The sequence below is a fragment of the Hemicordylus capensis genome, chromosome 1 (assembly GCF_027244095.1).
Source record: "Hemicordylus capensis ecotype Gifberg chromosome 1, rHemCap1.1.pri, whole genome shotgun sequence".
In the NCBI taxonomy this organism is placed as follows: Eukaryota; Metazoa; Chordata; class Lepidosauria; order Squamata; family Cordylidae; genus Hemicordylus; species Hemicordylus capensis.
In genome coordinates this window covers 184,437,796-184,456,610 of record NC_069657.1, presented here as the reverse complement: position 1 = coordinate 184,456,610, position 18,815 = coordinate 184,437,796, and the positions used below count along the sequence as shown (strand labels likewise).

General features: G+C 42.8%; 1 long non-coding RNA gene across 1 annotated transcript in view; it reads left to right on the top strand.

The window, feature by feature from the left end:
- LOC128337598 (uncharacterized) overlaps positions 1 to 11,085 on the top strand; it is a 48,761-nt gene extending 37,676 nt beyond the window's left edge. The window contains exon 3 of the long non-coding RNA XR_008312332.1: positions 10,993 to 11,085. This is a non-coding gene — a long non-coding RNA (uncharacterized LOC128337598). The remainder of the gene's footprint in view (positions 1 to 10,992) is intronic.
- The last annotated feature ends 7,730 nt before the right edge of the window (positions 11,086 to 18,815 follow it).

Here is an 18,815-nt window from a genome sequence, read left to right as displayed (position 1 = left end):
AATGGCAGAGGGAGGGTGAACTCACCCTCACTGTGCACCCTGCCCCTGTGCCAAATCCCCAGGATCTGAGCATCTGAGGGTTAAAAAGGGGGTAGCTGCCAGGAGACAACTTCCAGAATAAGCTCCACTGCCACCACATGTGGGGACCAAAAAAAAAAAAAAAAGTTACACACACTTACTGAAACAAACAAAAGAACAATGAAATGAATTTGATGAATTAATGCTTAAAAATCATGTTTTAGAGAATGAAAGGAATTGAATACTAAAACAAAAAGTGCCCTTGCATATCCCTGGTCTATATGTATGATGGAGGAGTGTGTGTGTGTGTGTGTGTGTGTGTGTGTAAGTAACTTTTTTCTTTGCTTATTTGAAATAAACTTTCATGCACCAGTCCAGTGATTTGTTCAATCAATCCATTAATCTTTATTACGGTCATACACCAGCACTGGTTATAAAACAGTAATACAATAAAATAGATTATATAAAAGAGTGTTACGTGTATTACTGAGATTGAGATTGGTATAACAATTAAAACTAAAAAGGGAGGGATCTAAAAATACAAAATATTTAAGATATGCGATGAAGCGCAAAGAGAATAGCTAAAATACATATAGACTAAAAAAATGCATAAAACCTCTAATTAAAATAGTAAGGCGGGTAACTAAAACATATAATAGGTTTATAAAATCTGCTACATAAAATGAATAAAAAGTACAGGAGAAATGCTCTTTTAAGCATTGTTTCACTCATTTTGTATATTTATTTGTATTTATTTAATGTTCAATTTATATACCACCTTTCATAAAACTCATCCCAAGGTGGTTAACAAAAGTTAATTCAATAAAATTCCATAAAATCACATTGATATATTAAAATTAAGACTTTAAAGATAAACCTTGAATGAAGGTATTTCCCCCCCCCTCCACATAATCCTCCCTTGAACAGAACTTCCTCTTTGACTGAAGTGAATGGGGCAGCCTAAACATGCAGATTATGCATGACATCACACATTGGGGTGTGAATCTACATCCTCATTCACAGCAAATGATACCGTAAAGGGAAAATGACATTAATTGCAATGGGGAAGCTTAAATTTATACTCAAGGCTGCATATAGAGCCAACATAGCATAGTGATTAGAGTGTTGGACAATGACCAGGAAGACCCAAGTTCGAATCCCCATTCAACCATGAAACTCACTGGGTGACTCTGGGCCAGTCATGTATCTCTCAGCCTAACCTACCTCACAGGGTTGTTGTGAAGATAAAAATAACCATCTACATAGCTCTGAGCTTCTCAAAGGAAGAGTGGGATATAAGTGTAATAAATAAATAAATAAAATATAGTGGTATTGATTTTTCTACCAGTGTTCCCTCTAACAGAGATTCCCAGATGTTGTTGATTACAACTCCCATAAACCCCAAGCAAAAGCCATTGCAGCTGGGGATTCTGGGAGTTCTAGTCAACACCAACTGGGAATCCCTGTTAGAGAGAACACTGTTTTCTACCTAAGCAAAGAAGAATAAGATTAGGCTTCCCTCTCCCCTAGAAATCACTGAGACTTTTAAAAGTGCTTAACTCTGACTGGATCATGTCCAACCAGTAATTTATCTAGCTACAACGACATGCAGAGTATTATTAAATGCATATTGATTTACACTTGTTCAACTATCTTTTTACACCCATGAAATGCTTCATAGCTCCCCCTGGAGTTATTAAATTATTTTTGGCATGGACATTTAATATTTGCAAAATAAAGTGAAGATACAACCCAGTACAGAGCACCAAGAATTATCGTTAAACAAGTATATGAAATGTTCTTTTTAGAACATTATTTTTGGCTTTCAATTCATTAAGATCTCCTGAGGAGCCTTTAATAGCTATTGATTGCTTAATGTGGAAAAAAAATCCCCTTAAGAAACAGCATTTCTTTTTCCTTTTAATGATTGTTTAAAGACTTGGTACTAGGGATGTGCAGAACGTTCTGAGTTTGGGCTGTTGCTGTTCCAACACAAAATGGGCCATTTCGAGGGCTCTGGTGTCGAAACAGAAGGTCCTTCAAATGAAGGGTTGTTCCTAGCTTGGAATGGCAAAACTCCATTCCAAGTCAGAACATTGTGAGTGTTCTGAGCAGCACCACAGTGGACAGTGAGGGGTGATGAAAGGTACCTTTAAAAATCATTACCTGATTACCGCTCGCACCTGCCAGCCCCCACAAGCTGCAGCGCCCCACCCAGCATCTTGCACTGAGGCTGCTCCATCTATGGTGCTTTTCTGGCCTCTGCATGTGCACAGCAGCCCTTTGGGCAGACACAAATTACTGTTGCATGTGTGCAGAGGCCAGAAGACCACCACAGATGGGGCATCCTTGGCGCGAGAAGCTGGGCAGGGTGCTGCTGCTTGCGGGGGCTCACAGGTGCGAGTGGTACCAAGGAAATGATTTAGAAAGGTACTTCCCACAGCCCCTCACCATCCTGTGCTCAGAATACTCGAAACCCGAGCTCGATCCATCAGAACAACTATCTCAACTGGTTGTTCCAGTGGAACGTTCCTGAGATTTGCATTCTGTTCCGAGCTTGAAAAGGCACACGAATCCTGTTCTGTGCAGTGCCCTACTTGATACTAGCATGTGAGCTGTATGGATGCTTAAAAAAAAAAATGAAATTAGACAATGGTTGAGATAAGCAGACTAAACTTGATTTGGTGTTTATGAATTGACATTAGTTTTGTCCACAGGTACCTTAAAATAGAGCTATACATCAATCGATCGATCAAGTGCTGTCAAGTCACTTGTAATGCACTCTATGTGGGGCACTTTTGTAATGCGCTCTACGTGGGGCTGCCTATGTACGTAGTCCGGAAACTTCAGTTGGTTCAGAACACGGCAGCCAGGTTGGTCTCTGGGTCATCTCGGAGAGACCATGTTACTCCTTTACTGATGGATTTACACTGGCTGCCAATACGTTTCTGGACAAAATACAAACTGCTAGTTATAAGCCTAAACGGCTTAGGCCCCGGGTATCTAAGAGAGCGTCTTCTTTGTTATGAGCCCCACCGCCCATTGAGGTCATCTGAGGAGGTCCGTCTCCAACTACCGCCAACTTGTTTGGTGGCTACACAGAAACGGGCCTTCTCGGTCGCTGCCCCGAGATTGTGGAATGTGCTCCCTGCTGAGATACGATCCTCCCCATGTCTGGCAATTTTCAAAAAACACCTGAAAACCCTTCTTTTCACCCAAGCTTTCTCAGCTTCCTAAATTGTGGGGGTTTTAATTTCTGGTTTATTTTTAAAATTCAAAACCCGATTTCAGGGTTTTTAATCACTGTAATTACTTAAATGTTGTTTTAAAATGTTTTTAAAATGTTAATTGTTATGTTGTTTTTTAATTTGTTTTAGCTCTTTACTGCTTTAGTAGTGTGTTTTAATTCTAAACCGCCCTGAGCTATTTTGGAAGGGCGGTATACAAATAATAATAATAATAATAATAATAATAATAATAATAATAATAGCCAGTGAGGCACTACCTTGGCGTGGTTGTGGCGCTTGTGTGCTCTGAGGAAGGTGAGAGCTATGCCAGAGGTCCAACCATAATGGACAGGTCTCACCAGAGGAGCCAAAGAGTGCCTCTCCCATCAACAATATGGTGAGACGTAACTTTAATAAATCTATACCAGATCGGTTGCCGCCTGGGTCAACAAGGACCATGCCAGGTGCTGGAGTCCCTGGACATCTGGTGGCAAGTGGGCAACAGGACTCAAGATCTTCAGTTGAGCAACCAGGGCTGAAGAGAGCAAAGTTACTGGAAGAAACGTCGCTTAACCGAAAAAAATATACGAAAAATGCCAACAACGAAATAATGATCTGCTATTACAAGTCTAGTCCAACTAGAAGAGGTTATTTAAAAAGAATGTACCAAATTTGGAAAGAGAAGCATCCAGAAGCAACTTGCTCAGGTATTAAAAGATGTCAATGCTGCACTTGCAGAAATAACAACCAATAATTTGCAAGAAACAAACCAACTAATGTACAGTGCAGCGAGAATAACAATACAAGAGCTCAGATATAAGATCAATGGACCTGTAAAAAAGAAAGTAGTACATCACCTAAATGGAAGATTAGATTAGAAAATAAAATCTCCAGACTTAGGTCAGATGCTAGTAAATTGAAAGATATGAAAGACAAGAAGCTGAAAAATGAAAACACCAAACAGTATCTGATCCAAAAATACCACCTAGATTCAAGGAAAATTAGAGACGTCCTGGAAATAATAAAGCAGCAAATAACAGCAGTGTCAAAGAAGATTAGCAGATACGAAACCAGAATTACACAACACAGGCAGAATCTCCAATTCTAGTTGAATCAGAGATGTTTCTACCAAAGCATAGAAGGAGAAACTGCAAGAAACGTAGAAACACCAAATAAAGAAGAAACAGTGCAATTCTGGGGGAAATTATGGGACAATCCAATAGATTATAATAAAAAAGCAGGCTGGATGAAAGAGGTCAAAAAAGGTAACCAACAAATGCAAGATCTAATAATAACACCAGAATTAATAAGTGAAAGAGCAAAGAAAATTAAAAATTGGACTGCACCGGGCGACGATGAACTGCATGGCTTTTGGCTTAAACACCTAACAAGCCTTCATAAACAAATATCAAAACAGTTCAATCACATTTTGCAAGGAGATGATATTGAACAATGGCTAACAACTGGGAAAACTCATCTCATCATGAAAGACCCAGCAAAAGGTGCAGTTCCAAGTAATTATAGGCCAATAACCTGCCTGCCAACCATGTTCAAATTATTAACTGGAATAATAGCAGATGAAGTGATGCAACACTTATTAACTAACAAACAGCTTCCAGTTGAACAGAAAGGAAATTGCCCGAACACCAGAGGCACAAAAGACTAGCTGCTGATTGACAAAATGATTTTAGAAAACTGCAAGAGAAGAAAAACCAATCTAAGTGTTGCATGGATTGACTACAAGAAAGCCTTCGATTCATTGCCTCACACATGGATACTAAAATGTTTAGAAACAACTGGTGTCAGCAAAAACATTCAGATATTTATAAAAAAAAGCAATGAGCATGTGGAGTACACAGTTATCACTGGAACATCTGCAAAAAATACAAGCTACCTGTAGCCAAACATTGGTGGAACCATAAAATTGAAAAAGTTGAAGAAAATGAAGATGTAAAAATATTATGGGGCTTCTGACTACAAACAGACAAACATCTGCCACACAATACACCAGATATCACTGTAGTTGAGAAGAAAGAAAAACAAGTGAAAATAATTGACATAGCAATACCAGGGGATAGCAGAATAGAAGAAAAAGAAATAGAATAAATCACCAAATACAAAGATCTACAAATTGAAATTGAAAGGCTGTGGCAGAAAAAGACCCAAATAATCCCAGTGGTAATTGGCACCCTGGGTGCAGTTCCAAAAGACCTTGAAGAGCACCTCAACACCACAGGGGCCAGAGAAATCACCATCAGCCAATTACAAAAAGCAGCTTTACTGGGAACAGCCTATATTCTGCGACAATATCTATAACAACTGACAATAAAATTCTGGCATCCCAGGTCCTTGGGAAGGACTCGATGTCTGGATAAAACAAACCAGTCAATAACATCTGTCTGACGGTGTAAACAAGAAATAATAATAATAATAATAATAATAATAATAATAATAATAATAATAGGTCGGTGTTGACTCTTAGCGACCACATAGATAGATTCTTTCCAGATCTGTCTTCATCTTGGTCTTTAATGTCTCTCAGTAGTGCACTCATTGCTGTCATAATTGAGTCCATCCACTTTGCTGCTGGCCATCCTTTTCTTCTCTTTCCTTCAACTTTTCAACTTTTCCAAGCATTATGGACTTTTCAAGGGAGCTAGGTTTTCACATAACGTGTCCAAAGTATGATAGTTTGAGCTTGGTCATTTGTGCCTCTAGTGAAAGGGCTATACATACTTAGGTAGAATTAGACATTTGTAAGAGATCTTGTTGCTTCCACTGAAGCAGCAAGACATCAATAATTTTGTATTCATAAATTGCCTTTATAGTGCCCATAAAAGAAGGGGGGTGCATAAAACTGGAAAACCTGGTTCAGTTTGAGTAGAACTGAACTTGAACCAAACCACATCTGGTCCAGTTTTGTGCACACTAGAACTGGACCCGGTCCAACTCGAGTCCAAACCAGTTTGGGCCCGTCTTTGAGGGGGAGGGGATGAAAAAAGTTAAAACAAAGAAAACTGTAGATTTAATGTCATTGTGGGGGCCTTGAAGGGTGCTGCCACAGCTGTTGAGGAGGTCTCCTGAGGTTCTCCCTCCCTTGCCGGCCTCCCCCAGTCTCAAATGGCCCATTTTGGGCTGTTTTTGGCCCATTCTGGGCCTCTCTGTGCTAGCAATGGCCATTTGGGAGGCTGTCGCTTATGTGCACTGGCCATTTGTGAGGCCAGGTCATTACCTCAAGCAGATTTGCACATCTCTATATAAAAGGATAAAGGAGAAGTTTCACAACTTCTATTTTGTCAATACACTTATGATTAGAAATGTTTAAATGCATCAGGTCCTTTTTTGTAGACCCATTAATGTCACTGAAGCATGTAATTTCCAGGCTTGAATTATGAATACTCGTGACTCAAAATGCTCTCCTCCAAATGAGGGTGAGCATTATCGCTCCTGAGTTCTTTTCCAGGCTGGATTTTAATCTGAGCCAGAAAAACTCAACTCTTTCTTCTCTACCCAGCCACTATTCAGGTTCCTGGGAAAACTACAATTCCCAGGATGTTCAAATGTTTTTCTACAAAACCAGCAGCATATCAAATGCCAGGGAGAAGTGAAGGGGGAGAGAAAAGAGAGAAAGAGAGGGAGACTTTGCCACAATTGCCATGGTTCCTGAAACAGCAGAAGGTGCCATGGGAGGAAAATTGAGGGTCACACAGATGTTTGGAGGCTCACAGTGTGTTGGAAGAAGGGATCTGACCCTGTTGCACTCCTAGTGGGTCCAATTTAAGTTCAGAAGCACGGTTAGGACTGAGCTATTTTTGGAGCTATTTTCTTGTTAGAAACTAATTTTATAAAGTTTTCTGATCCAAGTTCTGCATCGTTATTTCAGGTTTGCTCATTGCTGGTTGTCATTGGAAAGTGCTGAGGAGAAACCAGTGCCCACATGCTCAGATGCACTATTTTGTGTGGAAAACGAAGAGTCTTTAACCACACTTGTATGGACTCTGTGTGCTTTGGGGCAGCTTTCTGTCTCAGTCTCAGTTCTCAACTGTAACATCAGAATGACAGTAGGATATTGAAGAGCGGGATATAAAAATGTTTTGTTTTGTTTTAAATGGAGTGAGAGGCATTGTTTGAAAGGGATGTTGTTACTTCTGCTGGGGACATGTGAAGAGTGGTTATGGGAAATTAGGCTGTGGTTTTGGGAACCATAAGTCATTTGGCCTAATAAAAGAGTGGAATGGATTAATCCAGTCCCTTTTCTTCCTTAGACTCATTGGAGTCTAACATGATGAAAAGGAAAGGAAAGATTGTGCCATTGAGTTGGTATCGATTCCTGGCAACCACAGAGCCATGTGGTTTTCTTGGTAGAATACAGGAGCGGTTTACCATTGGCTTTCTCCCGTGCAGTATGAGATGATACTTTGCTCACCTGCGAGCCCAGTGATTCCTACGACCACTGGAAAGTGGGCTAAGCTTAGTCCAGTGACTGAGGGAATAGCTTCATAGTGTTGCTAGGTTCTGCATGGCAGTGCTCAAAATCCGCCGGATGATGGTCACGCCCAACTTTACAGCATAGTTCCAGTGCTCTTGCAGCTCACTACCACAGTGCACTTCAGGAAAGCCTTGCACTCTTAGAGCTTTACAGCTCTATAGGCCCTTATTTTTAACTCTTTTATAAATATTATAGTCCCTGCAGCCGCTACAATCTCACAATTTTATAACTTTACAGCTTTGGAACTCTCAATTTAGGACTATCATTTTTGCAGTTTTACCCTCCTGTGCCTTTTTATGCCTCTTATGCCTTTTAAGCCCTTTCTGCCTGTGATCATCTCCTGTATTTCATGTTGGTCTATGACTGTAATAAAGATTGATTGTTTGGTTGGTTGGTTGAACAACTTTTAAAAATTTTTAATTGTTTTTAATGGATTATTTATTTTGCTCTTATTTGTGTTTATTCATGTGAACCACCTAGAGTCATCTGGGTTAGGAGGTATACAAATTTAATGAATGAATGAATAAAATTGCCTAGGAATTAGCAAGAAACAGAATTCTTATTGCCAAATATTTGTAATTTTCCCTTTCCCTTTTCAAAACTCATTGCCTAAAGAGGATACTGTCTCATAAGCTGGTAGCACAATTTTTCAGCAAACCAGAAAGAGTTCAGTGTATTTAAGTACACATTGTGTTTGCTATACTGCCTCTAGGCTCAGGGGAAGGTAATAGCAATAGCGTTTTGCAGTGGATGCTGAAACTCCTGGTTTTGTATGCTGCACACTGATGATGTGTACCCTTGATTGGCATCACATATACTAACATTCATAGCAAAACAGACATGAAGTGTTTGGGTTGCCAGGCATCCAAAAGGGCATGCAGTCAGTTCTGGGGAAGCAGAAACCTCAGCAGTATCTGCAGGAGGAAGTTCTAGTAGGAAGTCTTTCCACAGAAGCCACAGAAGACAGAACCCATTTATTTGAGCCTGCTTACACCAAGGATTAGTCCATACATACACCTTAATCATTCAGTATCCTATTGCTCAGTGATTTACAGCTAGGGATGTGCACAAAACCGGTTTGTTCGGTTCAAATTCGAACCAGGTTTGAACCAGGAGGGGGTGGTTCAGTTTTGGTTTTGCTCGAACCTCCCCCTGGTTCGGTTTGAATTCGAACCGTTTCAAACTGGTTCAAACAGGTTCAAACCGGTTCAGACATCCAAAAATTGGCACTACCACCCACCACACTCTGCTCTAGGCCACCCCTTTGCCCCTGACGTGAAGCTACACATTTGCTGACACTGCCATGCTTCTTTATGGAGAAAAACCTTAAAGACGCATAAACTTCAAAAATCACTTAAAAATCAGTCCTTTGCCCCATTCCTTTCAAATAATTCTGATAGCTTCCTTGCCCGCCTTGGGAACTACCACCCACCACACTCCACTCTAGGACACCCCTTTCTCCCCAACGTGAAGCTATACATTTGCTGCAATCCTCATTATTCTCTATGAGGAATTCCAAAATACTTTTAAAATTCACCAATAATCAGAGGAGTGTCCGATTGCCTTGGAACTTTGTGGATAGTAGGAACCCCTGGTTGTCTACCACCTGCCCCACTTTTGTGCCCCTAGGAGCTCCATAATAGGGGATATGGGCTGGTTCTGGTCCCATTATACACTATGAGAAAAATAATTAAAAATAATTAAAATATTCTTTAAAAATCATGGGGTGTCCAATTGCTTCAGGGTTTGCATGGTTGTTGGCACCCATGGGTGCTCCACAATAAGGAATAATGGGCTGGTTCGAGTCTCATTATACCCTATGATAAAAAATAAAGATATTTTTCAAAAATTCATAAAAAATCATACAAGTTTCCAACAGCTTTGGGGTTTGGGTGGCAGGTACCCCTGGGTGTCAGCTACCATCCTACAAATTTTTGGGTGTCCAAACCAGTTTTAACCAGTTCGAACCAGTTTGAATCGAACCACCCCCTGGTTCAGTTCGAATTTGAACCTGCAGCTCAAACCTGATGGCTGGTTCAGTTCGAATTCGAACCTTCGAACTACCCTGATTCGAATTCGAACCGGTTCGCACATCCCTATTCACAGCTTTGTACTCAGACCATGAATGAGAGGCAAGATGCATAATTTGGGCCACAGCTTTTTAAACTGCAAAGTATCAGCAAAGGAACAAATGAACTAGAGTGTGGTTAAAATCCTCAGGAAGTGGCAGCTTCAATAGGTCAGAACTGGCTCCCCGCAACATTCGGTGATTCAACTAGGCTCAGAGACCAGTAGCCTTCATGTGACTACATGGGCCTCTTCAAGGCCACACAGCAGGCAAGGGGTGGGGGAGCCACGATCCAGAGCAGATGAAAGCTGCCAGTTTCAGGGATGCTCCTTCTCCTGAATATGACACCCACATAATTCAGTCACACACCAGTGACTGCTAACTGCTGCCAAACTGAAGCCAAAGAGGAATAAGGGGCGGGACCATCAACCTTGGACCCAGCTGATTGGCCACAAAGCTGCCATGACATCCACAGTGACATGGATACAATTCTGCCCATCCTGAAACCATATTGGGCAATAGGGTAAGAAACAGCTTGATATGCAAGCTATTTCCATTGAAAATCATTTTGTCTGCAGTGGTGTCAAGTGATATGATGCCTCTGCAGTGTGATGGCTGTCTCACACATGTAAATCATTATTTAACATTGCAGGATTATAACCATTATCAAGGAGCTGTGGGCTTCAAAAAATCCTTTTTTAAATTTCATTCTAGTTTTATACTACTTTCAGTTCTACCAGCCCATCAAGGCACCTAGACAATGGAGATACAATACAACATACAACAGAGGATTGTTTCTCAAACCGATGTCAACAGGTATGGAGATATGTTTGGTCAGAAAGCAAATGAAAACCACACAATTATTTCATAAAAACAAACGTTTTGAAAGGAAGTGCAAATGCAAATATAAAATATGAATCTCCGTCATGCATGGTGGTACTTAATAATAGCTGTGCATGGAACGTTGTCCTTTTTATATAATGTAGTTTCTATAGCAACAGCAAATAATTGCTTGGATCAGTCATGTTCATTTTTGCTCACTTGCACAGAACAAGGTACCACATCACATTAGCCAGATTTCTCAAGTCCATATTCTTTTTTACTGTAAACATGCCTCACAATTCTCCCCTCACAATCGATCTCTGTATACACATATGTATAAAGCTGAAGTTCTCATGGGTGTTTTCCAGATTACTCGCTGCAACGTACTCGCAATGTGTCCACTAACTGCCTGTCCATATTGCCCGTGTTTCCACATCAGTGTCGCTGCATTCTCCAAAAGGTACCATTCACATTTCCCATTGCTTGGATTTGAAATTCAATGATGCGCTTTTGCCCGACAACATTGTAAATGCATTGCAGGAAAGTAGCTGTATTTTTCCATAGTAGGGAGGCTTACTACAGACTTTATGTGTTGCAGAGTGTGGCAGTATGAACAGTTTTTCCCCATTTCTTTTAAAATTGTCTTTTCCTGCTTCCAGCCTCTTCAAATGCTAAGCTCTTGTGGCAGGGGTGAGGGAGTCAGCGGGCGCAGAGTTGGCAGGTGCTGCATACAGCAGGGAGGTTGATAGATTCCCTTCCCTGTTGCCAAGTGCAGCTGTCTTCGACAAGGAATGCATGAAAAAGCACAATGACAGATCAACAGAATAATAATCACTGTTGGGCATTTTAGGGTTGCAAATTGCTGACACTTTATATAATGTGCATAAGTGAAAGATGCATAAAATTGGATTGGGAATGATCCTTGCTTCTAACTGACAGACGATCAGCAAATGGGATTGTGTGTACAGTTCCCAAATTAGGGTGGGAGGCTTCTTATGATTGTGTGAACTGGCCTCTGAAATCTCTGAAGTATGGGCTGGCAGGTTTAATGTAATATCTACAGTACCTTCTTCTCCTTCTCCTTCTCCTTCATCTGAGCATAGGAACATAGGAAGCTGCCATATACTGAGTCAAACCATAGGTCCATCTAGCTCAGTATTGGACACAGACTGTCAGCAGCTTCTCCAAGGTTGCAGACGGGAATCTCTCTCAGCCCTATCTTGGAGATGCTGACAGGGAGGCAACTTGGAACCTTCTGCTCTTCCCACAGCGGCTCCATCCCCTGAGGGGAATATCTTACAGTGCTCACACATCAAGTCTCCCATTCATATGCAACCAGGGTGGACCCTGCTTAGCTAAGGAGAAAGTCATGCTTGCTACCAGAAGACCAGCTCTCCTCTCCTAGACCAGGTCTCATTTCCTTAGATTGAACCTTCAATCTAAATACACTTATGCAAGGACTCCTACAGGTGCTGTGGACTGCCTATAGTTTGAGCAACATGTTTAGAACAAAGAACAAAGCTATTCAACCATGAGAGTGAGAAATTGCCATTACAAGTGCTACCGTGTTCTCAGATTTCCAGGGCTCCAAACTATACACCTTGCCATTCACCACTGATGCTATAAAAATGCATAATTTGCTTTTAGCCCATGTATTGAAGAGAAAGATTGACAAAGCTTTAGTGGATGCAAAGATCAACTGAGGATTTGAAATGACCTAAACTCAGGATAATCATAACAGAGTGTATGCCCTTCAAAGTCACAATAAAAATTATTTGTAATAGATGGTAGCGATGTCTAATGTTTTCCAAATGCCATTACTAAATCATTTGCAGCATCCTACCAGTTATTCAAGTGGCAGGTGTTATGTGGGTAGTTGGTTTACAGAAGAAGAAGCAGCAGCAGCAGCAGCAACTGCTGAAAAGCATGACAAGGAATGAAATTAAAAATAAGCCATTTTTATCATTGCAAATCCAGCACTGACTTTTTAAAATATACATATGTCTTGGCAAGGTAATACTATAATTTGGCAAGAACTCAAGAGGAGGCTGTCTTTGCATACACTAGAGAAACACTAATAATAAATATCAAAGAAAAAATCACAATGCAAAATATTTGTGCAATTATACAGTTCCTATAAGAAACTATTAAATCTCTTATTTGTATTTCTAGAGGATCTGAGTATATAAAGGGCCCATACACATGACCATTGGGGAGGGCGAGAGGGCGGGCTAGGAAGAAGGCTGAATATCTCGACCTTCCCCACAGATGATTACCAAGACGTTGCTGGGCATGTGGGCAGGGCTGCCCCTAGGGAGGTGCAGGGCTGGGGGCAAGTCAGCATGTGCAGGGCCTCCTTAACATTTCATATCATTACAGAATCATACTGGTTGATGACATGCAGTGTAAATAGCAAGAGTGAGGTTTTTGGAAATGTACAACCAGCTTGGACATATAGTGCATTTCTAAAGGGGGAAGGGGAAAAAAGCACAACACATGCTTCACAATTCTCGCTCAGTCCTTCCGTGTTGAGAACCAACTTGAGCATAGTGCACTCTGTGTGTGTGTGTGTGTACATACATGGGGGGGGGGTCTGGAGAGAGAGAGATTGTGTATTCCAGATTTTTTTAATTTTCTGCCACGGAACAAGTCTTTTCTTGGATTTTTTGGATGGGTTAATATAATTCAAAAAATAGTAAAAACCAACAATTTGTCCAATCCACTTCAATGTAACCACCCTGAGCCATTTTGGAAGGGTGGTATATAAATCAAATACATACATACATACATACATACTGTACATACACATATTCCTCTCACTCTGCCCTGTATCTCTGCTCAGTACTGTCTGCACGAGAGGCCTCTCTGGAAGCCCCACCCACCCACTGGACAGCTGAGAGGCAAGGGTGGGAGGAGCTGTAGCAGGGAGCCTTTCACTCACAGGCAAGCCTGCACGGCACAAAAAAAGGCTCCCAGCTGGGCTGTGTGGGGAAATAGAAATGGCTGGGACTGAGACTGGGACTGGGACTGGGAAACAGAGCAAGGCAGGCTGTAGTGTATCTAGAGCAGGGCCTGTACCAGCACAGATCTCAGGGTGATTGCCTTGGTCGCCCCACCCTAAGAACGGCCCTGCATGTGGACTGCACATTCAGATGGTCTGCTGCTGCCCCAGGCAGCGTGGAGGTGTGAGGGTTGGGACGTGTCGCCCCAGGCCCTGGAAATCTCACACCACATGAGTGTGTGGTGCATTGTGGGGATTCCCTGGGTGACATCCAAGAACCTGCTCCTGTGCCAGCACCAGCTGGGTGCAGCCAGCGCTCGCACATGAGCAATTAGCTCAAGTTCGGGGTGCACTTATTCCCTTTAACTTGACTTTCCAGCAAGCTCCATAGGTGGGTTTGCTGCTGTGCCACTGCCAGCATCCATGTAGATCCCAGTGGTTCACACAGGCAGCCAAGTCCAAGCTTGACTGCCTTAGTTCAGTCTTGGCTGCCCATGAGAACAGCCTCCAAGACTTTGATCCAAAGATGCATGGACAGGTATGTGTTGTATGTAATCTGCTGTTCCCAAAGAGCTTTCCCACTGAAGATATGATGTATACTGCCACCTCTGTCCCGGCAAAGAGGAAGGAATGAAGCGCTTGGATTCAATATCCCTTCCCCAAAAGAGGTAATCTAAATTGCCAGAGATATAGGAGCTCCACAAGCACACCTTGAGATGCTGGAGGAAGGGTTTTCACTCATCGATCATCCTTTTATGTTCATTGGAAGTGATCCAGAAGGATCATCCACACAGGAAAGACTATTTCACTGTATTGATTGGACCCTTACTTGGTTGGGATTCTAGAACAGTGTTTCTCAACCACCGGTCCCTGGACCGCTGCCGGTCCCCGAAGGGTTGAGTGCCGGTCCCTGACTGGGAGTCAACCCACCCCCAACTGAAATCAAGGCACTCACTTCCTCAATTTTGCACATGGCACGGAAGAGGAAGAGTATCACGGAGGCATGGGACCCTTCTTGTGCCTTGCCTCCACGTGCTGCTGAGATCTTCCTACAGCTATCTTATTCCCTATCTTTACAGCTTCAAACTGTATGCGATGCGGGGGCATGGAGGAAAAAGTATGGCAGTGGGCGCCACTTGAAGGGCTGCTGGTTCTTGCATGCTCATTGTTTGCAGCCAAAGGTTGGTTGATTGAAACCCAGCTGCCTGTTGTGGTCGAGGCGCCTTGAGAGGGAACACTGTTTCCCTCTTGCATCAGTGGGGCTTGCTTGTATGTTGTTTTCATTGGCCCCATGTAGCTTTTGAATTTTTCTAATGGCCCAACATCCCCTCTCCATTGAGTAATCACAAGCACCTCCACTCCAGACATACTGGAGACAAATTTGTTCACCCAGGCTTTTAGATTCAGGGGTTCTCAACCTTGGGTACCCAGACGTTGGTGGACTTCTACTCCCATAATCCCCAGCCATAATGGCCAAATGCCATTGTTGTTGGGGGTTATGGGAGTTTAACTGAGGGACCCAAGGTTAAGAACCCCTAATATTCCATGTTTGCAAAAGATTCCAAATTTTATTATTTTAATGCTTATATTATTTTCATTCTAAACTGCCCAGAGATGCAAGTTTTGGGCAGTATAGAAGTCTGATAGATAGACAGACAGACTTGAAACCCCTTTACTAACTCCTGGTCGGGAAACTGCGCATGAAGAATGTAGCGGTCCTTGAAACGCTGCACGAAGAATTTAGCGGTCCTTGACTCCAAAAAGTTTGAGAAACACTGTTCTAGAACATTTTTTGATGGTTGCAGCTATGTTCTTATATGATTTGCAGTCTGAGATTTGTTGAGGTCTCAGATAGATGTCTTCTGTCCCTCTAAAGTTAGTTGGAAGAACTTTGCAATCATGCAGAATATGCAAGCATGGACTAAATTTGCATTTAGGTGCTGACTATATCCACCTGTATCCAATCTTGCATGGGGGGAAAGGCAAGATTGAGCTTACCTCCCCGCCCCCAGATGATCTTGCTGCAAGTGTGTGAGATGTTGCTTGTGTGCAGCACAGATCTCTGGAGGCTGGGAAAATGAGTCCTGGCCTCCAGAAATCCCTAAATGTAGGGGCGGGTTAACCTTTTTGCCACCCATAGGCAAAAAGGCTTTTGCCGCCCCTAAAAAACCCCCCCGAAACCCAAAAACCTCTGGGGAGGCATCGAGGGGAATGTTACCCCTTTTACTTTGATTTGGGGGGGGGAACCACTGCAGTGGCAGGTTCTTTGGTGTGGGCGGTGACTGGGTGAAGGGAAAGTTCCCCCTTTTGCTCCTAAAGATTGCTGGTGGCAGGATGGGGCGTAGCGGTGGTGGCTGGCTGCAGCTGCAGGGAGGTTGAGGGGGTGAGGAGGGGGGAGTCACATTGCCCCCCCCTTTTACCTCTAAGCCTTCTGTGTGAGCAGCCGTAGCAAGCTCCAGCTCCTCCCTCCTCCCCTCCTGCGAGCTGACTGAACTGCCCACTTCGAGATTTCTTTGCAGTCTGCAGATAGCCCCCCCATTGGCCTTCACTGCCGCCCCATCTTACCACTGCAGCGGCTTTTAGACAAAAAAGGGGGGGACTTCCCCCTCGTCACCCCTACCCTTGCTGCGGCAGAGTGGGTGGCAAATCCTTGGCTGCCTATGGCCGGCAAATGGCTTAATCTGTCTCTGCTTCCTTTTCATTCCTCTGCATTATTTGGGATGGTGTCAGAGGCAAGAGAGGGCAGGTGTGATGTCATCATCCTTTCCGAAGCTCAAAAGACAGCCAGCAAGCCAGTTGCCTTTCACTGGCTTGAGATGTACAGGGAACCCCCTCCCCCCCACTTTAAATTTCAAGCCCCTCTGAAGTGTTGGCGTATGTTAGCTAACTGTTCTGCTCCAGGACCGGGGAGATGGAGGCAGGGGGAGGAGGGCAACTTTCCATAGGGGACCAACAGGGTCAGAGGGTCCCCTGTTGTGAGTTGCCCTTTCTGCCTCTCTGATTTCCAGGATGCAGTCCATCAAAACTACCCTTGCCGCTAAGAAAGAGAGATTTCTCATGGTGGCAGGCCCTACCACAGCCTGCACACATCTGTTCTACTCTGTGAACACATATAAGGTGAACACATGCTTGCCGCAAAGGGAGGGTGTGGAGCTCGCAGTACAATCTCAAGCACCCTGCCCCACGCACACACCAATGACACATGTTCAACCATCTGACATTTGTCTTTTGAAAGAGGCTGAGGACCTAAGGCATCCAAACTTTCGTTTTAGAAAAAAACAACCTGATTGCTTCATATCTTCAAGCTTGACTGAAATAATTCAGTGGATTGAAAGAAGTAATTAACCTATTGTTAACAAGCTAAGGCAAACATATAAGCACACATTGCATTTGCATCTAATTTTAGCTTCTTTACAGTCAGAATTTTGGTTCCAACTATTGTTTCAATGTGGCTTCTTCTTTTCAGTGACCTGGAATAAAGAAGGGAGGTAGTAATCACTGAGCAGTGCACATTGCTAATTCTGCTCTTTTAAAGGCCTGAATAACTTGAATGTGATTTCCCCCTATGTTCAAGTGTATACACCCTTTCACATCTCAGTTCACTGATGAACTTTTCCATTTGGATGGGCTACGCAGAGGCACTCTTTTCCATTCCACTTAAACAATTAGTGATGGTTTATTCATCTGAACAATTTACAGTGACAGACCTCTTTCATTTGCAAACCTTTGTCTTTAGGAAAACAAGTTTTCAAGTTCTTAAACTTTTTGCTCTAGAAAAGAAGTGTTTGTGTATATCCCAAGAAGGCTACCATGTTTAGTGTCCTGATGTCCTTCTATGGATTCTACTAGATTCTGAGACTGCTTCAGAATCTTCCTTATTTATCATATTTGTACTCCACTTTCCTCCAAGGAGCTCAAGGCACTGGGCATTTTATTCTTGCAGCAAATCCATCATAAAAGTTAGTCTGAGAGTGAATGAGACTTTAATAGGCTCAAGTTCACTCAGTGAATGGTCTCCCTAATCCCAATATAAAACTGTACCATTATATAAGGCCTCTTACTTTGGTGAATGCAGAATATATATATATATATATAATTCTTCGCAACTTTCAGAGGAAGGAGGAAGACACAATTTGACCCAGTTATAGCTCACCTAGAAATAGTGTGTTACATACTGTTCTGTAGGGCTGTGCGCAGAACTGGTTTCCGCTGTTCGGTTCAACTTCGAACCAAATTTGAACCAGACCATGGGTTCGCAGACCAGTTCAATTGAACTGACTGGCTGGTCCAGTCTGTTCATCAAGCCAACTTGAACTGGTTTTAATCGAGACTCACTCTCACCGACCAGACTGCTTGCCTGCCAACTGCACCCACTGAGCAACTGGCAATGTCCCCTGCTTGAGAGCAGGAGCACATGCCTTGCTGCTGCTAGCTGAGGGCACACCAGGCAGCCTAGCACTGCCAGCAGGAGCAAGGAGCCCTGGGTGATGATGGTGCAGGTGCCTAATCATCACTGATGTCCCAAGACACTTAGGGTCTTTACTCCTGCTGACGTGGGTGCAGGCAGCATGTGTAGGGTCAGCTTGGTGGAACTTATTAGAATTCGTTCTCTCGTAACTCTTCTCCATCACTCTCAAGAAAAGAACAACATTCAGCTTCACCTTGCTGCTCCCAAGGATTGAGGTTTTCCACCTCTTGCTAACCAGTCTATCCAGCCCACTGAAAACCCAGAGAGAGAGTCCATTTGTGGATGAGTCCGAGAGATTCCCAATCCTGAGAATCTATGAGCTGAAGTCACTACTTGAAATCATTATTTTCTTTTGGGGCTCCTCAGTTCTTTGTAAGCAAAGAACCCAGTTGCCTGGAATTTCCCCTCACCAGATGAATCTCCTATCTCATTGCTTCAACACAAGGCAAGCTGCAAGACAGGTATAGCCCCTTCCCCAAATCACCCACTTCAGATCAGGGATTTCCTTCCCTCTTTACCCTATCTCATTTCAATCTTTTACTATTATAGTGAAACCAGGAGCCTAACCCCTCTAATGTTCATCCATTTACTTATTTATTGATTTATTGATTTATTGATTTATTTATTTATTTATTTCACTTATATCCCGCTCTTCCTCTGAGGAGCAAGGTATAGCCTGGCCCTGAGCTTTTGTACTGTGTGCAGTACCCATACACACCATT